Here is a 9,969-nt window from a genome sequence, read left to right as displayed (position 1 = left end):
CAGCTAAAGAAGCTAATGTAGTATGCTCTCTGATAAATTAATTATAAAGGAGATAGTGTTCCATAGATAGAAGGAATCACAATATATCAGAGGACTGTCAGTTTGGTAAAGACAAGAATAAATTGAAGCTAGTCTTTCTGTATATCCCGACACACACTACAAAAGGGCGTGGAGTTAAAACTAACACGGTAAAAACTAGGATTAGTTTGAAGTCCTTCATTTTGGTTAGTGATCAATTATACAAGGAGAGAACGGGGGAGCTGTTGCTTGGCAGAGTTTATCTGTTTAAAATTTGGAAAAGAGGTGAAAAGAAAATAGGTTATTATGAGCTAGTAGTATAAATATGTGGTTTAAAAAGATAAACTAGACTTAGCATTAACAGGAAAAAAATATAGCAATTATGAAAAGTGATAGTCCCATTGTACTCTGAGTATTCCTTTCACTTCCAAGGCCATATTATATAACAGTGCTATGGAATAAACACTAGATGTCTAGAGGAATAGAGGAAGATATTTAGGCGATAAGAGATCAGAAAATTATTATAGATTAGAATCATTAAAGGAACTGGGGATATTTAGACTAAACAGGAGAGAACAAGAGACAATTTGATAATTTTCAAATAATTGAAGGGCTGATAAATAGAAAATGAATCAGAGGTAATGGCTTCAAGATGGTAGATTAGTTGACTTGTGATTATATGTAAAATATAAACATATATTCATATTTTGCAAAATTAACATATAAAAATATGACAACACGTATAAATACAAGGGTGCTTCAAAAAGTTCATGAAAAAAAGGAATTAAAAGATAATATGAATCTTTCCATGAGCTTTTTGAAGACTCTTTGTACATACAAAAGAATTAAAATATAAGGGTTGGAACATAAGAGTTGTTACACTTTGTGGTCCAGAAACACAGAGAAAATGAATGAGATAAAACTGCAGAGACAGCTGTAGGTCAGGACACTCGCGGGAGAGTGCAGCTGTGACAGATGGGACCAAAGATCAGATGATCAATGTTCACCTCCGGTATCTCTAGTGAGCACAGGAGGGTAGTCAGGCTGATTAACCACTGTCTACCACACTCAGAGGCACACAACATGTGTGTATGTACAAACACACGTGCACACACATCACCTGAGAACAGTGAATGTGGGAGCTTGAGACACAGAGATAGGGCAATCCCTAGGTGCTGGTGATGCGGGAGACCACCCCTGGAGGCCCGGTTGATGGCGCCCATGGAACCTACTGCTCCCGTTGGAAACTGGGTGAGATAAATTAGCCACAGCAATAGCTCTCACACCTACTCTCAAATAAGCAGAAAGTGAGACTTGCAATCTTAACTACAAAGATGAGCACAAAATGAAAAAACACCAAGCATCCGAGAAAAGTCTATAGCATAAAAAAGAAACAATAAATTCAACAAGCAGAACTTATACCCAAAGAAATAAAGTCAATAGAGCAATTAGAATAGGACTTGGGGAAAGGAATAAACACACACACACACACACACACACACACACACACACACACACACACACACACACACACATACACACAACACAAACAGATACACACACACACATATATAATATAAATATATAAAAATATATAAATAATATACTCTATATTATTTCTGAGAATAAAACTAAAGCCAAAAGATGAAAGTAGCAGGAAGGTAGACTTCAGCACAGCTTAAAGTAAGAACTTTTCAAATAATTATGTTCATTCAACAATAGACTTCAGTAGAATATATATGAGGAGGTCTATCTTGACTCTATCCTATAGGGTATTTTAATTAATACTCAGTTAAAGATATAGAAAGGTGCATTATCAAAACAGAGCAGCTTAGTTAAAAAAAATCAAAAACCAAAAAAACAGCCGAGCCAACAGATTTAAATTAATAGGCTCAGATACCAAGGAAGCAGGAACAAATGACCTATGATCACTGAGCCTGGTGTATAGCAGCCCTGCAATAAGTATTTTTCAAATAAACTTAAGCATCATAAGGACAAATACACATTCATCCTGTTCACCAACAAACGAACAGATACGTTATTCATTCCGCTTTCACTCTCAGAGGGAAGACAGCTACTAAATAAATATATGATATAAATGTAGGTAGTGATTATTTCTATGAAGACACATAAAGATGGGTAAGGGGATAGAGAATAATGATCAATTTTGTTTTGTTTTGGAGGAGAGAGACTACTTGAGAGGAAGACATTTGAGCATAGACCTAAATAAAGCGAAGCATTGTATTGGTTATCTGTCACTACATAACGAGTCGCCCCAGGAACTATGGACTTAGAACAATATTTATTGTTTCATAGTTTAGATGTGTCTGGAAACTGGGCGTGGCTTAGCTGTGTCCTCTGGCTCAGCATCTCTTACAAGGCAGCAACCCAGGTGTCCTCTGAGGCTGCAGTCCCTGGAAAGCTCTACTGAGGAGCTGCTTCTGATCTCACTCAGGAGGTTGTTTGCAGGACTCATTTCCTCCCAGGCTGTTGGACTGAGGGTCTCAGCTCCTGGCTGGCTCCCTGTTGTGTTTCCTTTCTATAAGGGAGCTCACAAATGGCAATTTGCTTCATCAGAGCAAGCCAGTGAGAAGAACCAGATAGAGAAAGTGAGCAAGAATGCAAGTCAGTCTTTAACCTAATCTTGAAGGAGACATCATTACTTTTGCTGTATTCTCTTCTTTAGCAGCAACTCACTAGGTCCAGCCCACACACAGAGAAAAGGATTACACGGGAGAGAATACCAGGAGATGCGGATCATTGGGAGCCATGAAGAAGCTGCCCACCATAGGCAGTGCGCCATATGCAGCTCCAGGGGAAGAGCATTCCAGATGGTGGGAACAGCAAGTGTGAAGGCTAGGGCATGTTTGAGGAACGGAGAGAAGGCTGGAGAGGAATAAGAAAAGGAGGAGATAGAGTTTGGGAAAATACCCAGGGGCCAGATCCTAGGTCATATGGAAATTTTTAGGGTCCCAGTAGTTTGGATTTGATTATGAATGTGAAGGAAATCCCTTGGATGGGTTGGAGCAGGAGTGAAACTAATCTTTCTTTTGTAAAATCATAGTGATGGTAAATGGTACATTCTATTTGCGTATTTATTTGTTTGTTTTATCTTGAATGACCTTTATATGGAGAAGCTGACAGTTCCATGTCATTTGTTCTCTATATCAAAAAATTTTGTTTACTGGTTCTTAACACTCCATATCTGACAAACTGGTGGTCTATAAGGAAATGATTCAAAATCATAGATATTTTTTAGGATTTGAACTCCTCTATGTTGTTTATGGAAGAAGGATTAGTTGATTTATTGTTATTATTCATTACAATTGATTGAATTCGTCCCACCTGAACCTCAAGCAAAAGTTAGGAAAGACAAGGAGTTGGGATGTGGAGCAATATGGTGGAAATGATCCTGGTTGTGTACATGGAGCCAGTGAGGAAGGTCTCCCATTGCCGGTGGAAATGCAGGGAGTGGAAGGGAGACAGTCTACTTCCTGCTGGAGAACAAATACACTTAAATTGCCAATTCCTTCTCCCTAGTTATCTGGGTCAGTTAATCCCAGCACGCAGCTGCCAGCTGAGCTCTTCCCTGGCCAAGTTGCTCTGCTTTGAAATTCTCCCCCAGGCCACCTCGCCCAATGATGTCAGACGGGGTGAGTGCCCTGCCAAGTCTCCCTCTCACAAGATGATGTGCGGGGGAAATGCACGCTGTCTTTGCTCAGGAAACATCTGGTTGATCCGCTAGTCCTCCAGTGGGTCACTGGCTGTTTTATAAGTTAGTGGAACTGAATAGGATGGGAAGACATGGAGTTTCAGCGATTACTCAACCTCGCCATCAAGTTACAAACTAAAATGAGATGTGAGGAAATGGCCTCCCTGGCGGGCGCTCTCCAGGGACTCAGCACCATTGCTGTGCAGTCACATTTCCTAGCTTGTAATGGAAAACGAATGCTGTTTACAAGAGCTTAAAGTAGCTGAAATGGGAACACGAGCCAAGCTGTGTAGTGGAGGGAGAACTCCTACTTGGAAGCTTTCAGCAGTCCAGTAATTATTCAATACCAGGCCTGAAATATAGGCTCCTAATGAAGAATAGTATTCACTCTCCCTTGGAAAATGAAACACCGCATTCATTGGTAAGCAGAATCCATGACCACTTAAAAACAGATCCAGCCCCTTGTAAGCTGTTTGACATAAAACAAACGTTACTGTGTGTCCTGCACTGAGCTCTAACTACTGTTTTTGTCCTGCCTGGTTTCCATTGACTTTTTCTAAGTTTATAAACCACTAGAGAGGCATTGGGCAAAATAGATAAGAGAAAATGGATTTGGTGTGCGTCCCTCTCCCTCCCACCCCACATATTAGTCCCTGGAGGGATTTGGGTTTTCTTAACTTTCAAGATTCCAGCCTGCACATGAAAAGGTCTTCTCTTCTAGCGCAGATTTGCCTCCTGCTTTCCTCCCCTCCCCCAGTTAAGTCAATAATAGCATTCTGACATGTAGATTTTTAGATGGACAGTGTAAGTCCTCTAAAAGTGTTGAATCAGAATGGAAAAGCAAAAAAAAGGGAACAAGAAAAAAAAAATACCTGAAAATAAAGCAATTCTAGCTTTAAAAACTCATTTGTTCTCAGTGTTCACTCTTTGGTAAAAATGAGGTGAAATGAAAGACTTTAAGAGTAAACTTTATTTTGGAGCCATCTTTCTACATAGTGGTCAAATTGATATCATGGGGCTTTGGGGTTGTTGCTCCCCCACTGATTCATTCATTCCTTCAGCAGATAGTTTAGAATATTTTATGTGTGTTCTATAAAGTGAATATATAATCAGAAACAAGACAAAATTCTGCACTCTCTTGTAGTCTATATAAATAAACAAACCATAAATACATTTAATCGTGCGTACTATGTGCTGTGCAGATGGGTTAATAAAATAGGGAATGAGTAGTCCCCTGCTCCCTGGTTACTTCTGCAAGTCCTCTCAGAGGAGGTGACATGTAAACAATAACTTGCATGATTTGAGGACTTCAGGCTTGTGTGGATCAGAGAGAAGGGCACTTCAGGCAGAGAGGACACTGGTACAATGACTGACACAGGAACCAGCTCGGCACATTGATGGAACAAAGAGATCAGTAGGCTTGGAAGGTGAGGGTGGAGGTGGAGGGGACACAAAAGCCACAGCATGTAGGGCTGTGTAACTCAGGGTAGGGAATTTGGAGTTTACCCTAATTGTTATGGGAAGTTATGGAGGTTTTTAGGTGAGGTCGTGACCTGATCTGATTGTATTTTTAGAAAACCTCACTCTTACTGGTGCATGTAGAAATAGTGGTAAGTGTGCAACGGTGGAGACCAGTTCAAAGCCCTTTGAAGTAGTCCAGTGGACGACAAGGAGGGTGTGGACTGAGATGGCAGCAGCAGAGAAGGAAAAGAAGTGTCTAGATTTGGAGGACGTTTTGAAGGTACATCAATGTGACCTGCTGATGGACGAGAGTTGGGGTGGCTGGCTGGCTCATCTTGGCCGTGTTACTTAACTTGGGTAGGATTTCAGCATAGGCTTATGGGGAGGGAGAAGGGTGTGACCAGTAGACATACTCTCTGAACAAAGGGACGTATGTGGGAAATCATGAGATGTTGACAACTGAGCTCACTATTAAAATGAGGCATCAGGATCCAGAGCAGAGCAGCAAGTGAGAGAAGAGCACGGGATCTGAGATCAGAGGAGCCTAGCTTGAGTTCCCAGTCCACCACTTAAGTAGCTGAGTTAACACAGGCATGTTATTTAGCTTCTCTGAACCTCATGCTCTTCATCAGTACATTGGGGATACTGTTTCCTACCTCAGCAAAGACCAGGCTGTAGGAAAATCATACAGTCTAGTGCTCAGCATACAGGAGGAGCTTCGTGATGTTAAATCTTTTTTCTTACGTAAGAACACTAGGCTGTCAGCAAGTATAATGGTGAATTTATGTGTCATCTTGACTAGGCCATGGGGTATCCAGATATTTGGTCAAACGTTATCCTGGGCGTACTATAGGGGTGTTTTGGAATGAGATTAACATTGAAATTAGCAGACTGAGTAGTACACTGCCCTCCCTATTGGGGGGAGCCCTCATCCAATCCTTTGAAAGCCTGAATAGAACAAAAAAGCTGACCCTCCCAAAAGCAAGAGTGAACTCCTTCTGCCTGACTGCTCAGAGCTAAGACATTCATCCTTTCTGGCCTTCAGACTCCAACTAAACATCACCTCTCTTTGAGTATTCAGCCTGCTGACTTTTGTTATTTTGTTTGTTTGTTATTTTAAATTTCATTTTATTTTATTTTACTTCTCAAAATACATTGTACTTGATTTTCATGCCCCTTTACCCATTCCTCTCCACTGCTGACTTTTGAATTGAGTTCTCCTGGGTCTCCAGCTTGCTGGTTGCAGATCTTGAGACTTCTCAGCCTCCATAATCATGTAAGCCAATTTATTAAAATAAATCTTCACACACACACACACACACACACACACACTCTCTCTCTCTCTCTCTCTCTCTCTCTCTCTCTAGGGCACTTCAAAAACTTCATGGAAAAATGAAATTAAAAGATAACGTGAACTCTTCCATAAGCTTTATGAAGTACGCTCATATACGTATCTCCTGTTGGTTTTGTTTCCCTGGAGAACCTAGATTAATATAGCAAGTCTACCAAAGGCAATTTATAGAAGTAGAAATCACTATAATCTGAAGATGCTAGATTTCGTTTATTTAGCACTCTCATAGATTAGGTTTTTCTAAATCCAATGAATAGCTTAGAGAGAACAAATTTATAGTGAGTATTGAATTTGGACGGAAATTTGACAAAACTCGGGGGAAGATTTCCTTTGCAGGCAAAAGAAATAGACTGAGGCAAGGCATGGAGTCTGGAGAGTGGGAAGCAGATAGATATGTACAATTGGAGGGTAACAGTTAATAATAAGTAACATTTATTGACCACTTGTTAAATGGAATTGGAACGAAATCAGAGAACAGAGGTCGATAGATGAGGAGGCATTTGAGCTGGTTACTGATCTCCCAATCTAAAGGAACACTCTCCTTTGAGCTATTCATTAGTTGCTATAGGCAAAGCTGCTTCCCTATCCCCCCCCGCCCCACCTCCATTGCTTAAATAAAAAAGAAGCCTATTTCTCTCCCTTGTAACAGTCCAGGAGTGGTAGGACTGTCTTGTCATGTTTTTATCTTTGAAATCAAAGCATTTGTCCCACTTCTCATTATTGCCCAGACATAGTGAAGAGGAAAAGGACTAGGTGAGTTAATACGTTTTCTTTTTAAGATCCTGAGCTAGAAGTGGCACATGTTATTTATGCTCATATGACACTGGCCAGAATTTAGTCCCAGGACCACACTGCACTGCAGGGGAGGCTGGGAGGCCATGCTTTCTGCTAAAATGCAACTACTTTGGAATTAGTAGACAACAGATCCTGTGGAATGATTAGCAGTTTGCTGTAAGCTCCTAAAGCATTTCATTTTCCTTCCATGTTGTAGTGTTCACATTCTTTCTCATTATCATAAACATTTGTGCACATATTCAGTGTCTTTTGTGGATGGTTAATTTCCTAATGGAAGAATCCATTCTACCATTATGCACTCCATTGCCTAGCAATGAAGCTGGGATATCATGTACAGAACTTGAAAAGTCGCTCACATAACATGCTGCTTAGTTGGTTCTCCATTATTATATCTTATGAAATGGGGCACCTATTAAATGTATGCAAATGGACACACACACACATATATATAAATAGATTAGCAATATAAATAATTTTCTACAGTCCTCCCACTTTGTTGGTTCTAAACTCTGCAAACCTAAATACGCAATGTGTTTCTATCTTGTGAAACGAAAAAAGCAAAAACAAAACACACACACACACAAAATTTTTCTTGTAGTTGGGAATGGGTGTAAAAAGGGAAACTTTGGAGAGTGGAACTACTTTCATGTTGTATCCCTTTCTTTCTCCTTTCCTCTGGCCCCCGAAATGGCTCTGCTCTGATGAGCTGCATGATGGATGAAGTTGTGTTGGAGGGTATGTCATACACCAGCATGGGCCAGGAGAGACAGAGGGGATGTACATGGACACCCCACCACCCCCCGCCTCTTCTTTTCAATTAAACTTGAGAAGCTGATGCTTCACTTTGGAAACTTGATTGAAGCATGGGCTACGCTGCATGCTGCCTGACAATGGAGAGGATTCAAAGTAACAAAGCTTAAAGCACCTTGGATAGTCCCCCATGACCATACTGGAGGGATTGCTGGAGATGTTGGGGAACCATGGAGAAAAATGAGTGGCTGTTAAAAACAAATAAATCTTATCAGGTCACTCCTCAACCTACAATCCTTTGAAGGATTGTGCGCTGCTCTTGATATAAAGTCCACAATCCTTGCTGACTGGCTCTCTGTCTCCTCGACAGCCTCACGGCCTACTTCTTTAGCCACATTTGAGATACTTCTCATTCCCGTTCATTTTTCAGCCATACTAGCCTTTTGTAGTTCTTCAAATGGGACTGGCTCTCCTGCCTGAGGGGTTTTTTGCAAGTGGTTCCTTCTATCTGGAACAGTTTCCTTCCCCAACCTTCTCCCAGCCAATTCCAACATGTTCTTCCCTGCCCCTCAAACTGGGTTAGTGCCCCATTTTACAGCCTCTAACACCCTTTATTTGCCTTTTCTGAGCACCTGTCATCCTTCAACAGCTGTTTGCTGTATCTTCCTCATTAGAGCACAAACTCCTTGAGGGCAGGCACTAAGTCGGTCTCTTTCATTCCGAGAACCACCATGCCTATCCACATGCTGGATGGCCACTAGCATCTTGAGAAACATCTGTTAAGTAAATAAGTGCCTTGATGCTTTTAAAGTTAATTCTCTGAGCCTACCAAGTGGTGCTGCTAGAAATGTGTGAACTAAATGGGTTCTTTCTGCTTTGTCTGTTTCAAATCCCCCTGGGAAGCAGGAGGTTTGAAAGGCAGGCATTATGGGTGGGGATTCTGGGTGGGGCATCTCAGCCAGGGAGTCAGGCCAGGACTCTTGTGCTGTGAAATGGTAACATTTTCAAGGGAAGTGACCCTCTACTGGAACTTCTCAGTTCCAAGGTGGTCGTTAACTTGAATTGTTATGCAGTGTGAATAATCTGCCTATGGAAAAAATTTAGCACTGACAGTAGTACTACTTTTGCCATTAAATTTTGGCTGAAATCCTGACTAATCGCAGCTGGGTTCAGTCCAGACTGCACCATTTCCATAATGGTAAATTACAACCTGTAGCCACACCAGCAAAGCCACCCCTGAACAGAGAGAGGACCTTGGTACTTTCAAGAAAAGACCCATGGGAACCTGGGAAACTAGAACCCCAATAATGCTGACTTGCCGGAATAAGTTGACTTGAATCAATGGGTAAGGAGCCTCTATATCTGGTCTTCTAGGTTCATGTCATTTGGTCAATCTTCTCTGAATCATTTATTCACTCATTTAGTTACCACTTGAATGCCTGCTATATACTACTCCAGGGGCAGGAATCAAAGTGAAATAACTGCTTTTATCCACAAAAAGCTTATTGCCTACTTAGAGAGACAGATGTGGGAAAAATAAGCCAAACAAATTGTAGAGGAATGACAATATATTTTTAACTTTCAAATTCCAAATGATCCATCTAGTCCCTTTGGAAAGGCATATCCTGAAAAATGAGGCACAAGCCCGAGTGTACCAGTTCTACTTTTTTATTTTTATTTCTTTTGCCTCCAGCACCTATTACAGCTCAAGGTTTCTCAGCTTCCCACATAACCTCATACTCCCGGGCTGTGCAGGACTGTCCTCTACTACAAATTAGCAAGCATAAATGCCAAAAGTCATAACTCCACTAGTTATAACAAAGTTTATGACTTTTTTTTCTAATGCCTTACCCAGAAATTCAGTATTCTAAGTATTCTCAGA

This window comes from Cynocephalus volans, chromosome 10, assembly GCF_027409185.1.
Source record: "Cynocephalus volans isolate mCynVol1 chromosome 10, mCynVol1.pri, whole genome shotgun sequence".
Classification (NCBI taxonomy): domain Eukaryota; kingdom Metazoa; phylum Chordata; class Mammalia; order Dermoptera; family Cynocephalidae; genus Cynocephalus; species Cynocephalus volans.
Note: the sequence above shows the minus strand (reverse complement) of the source record.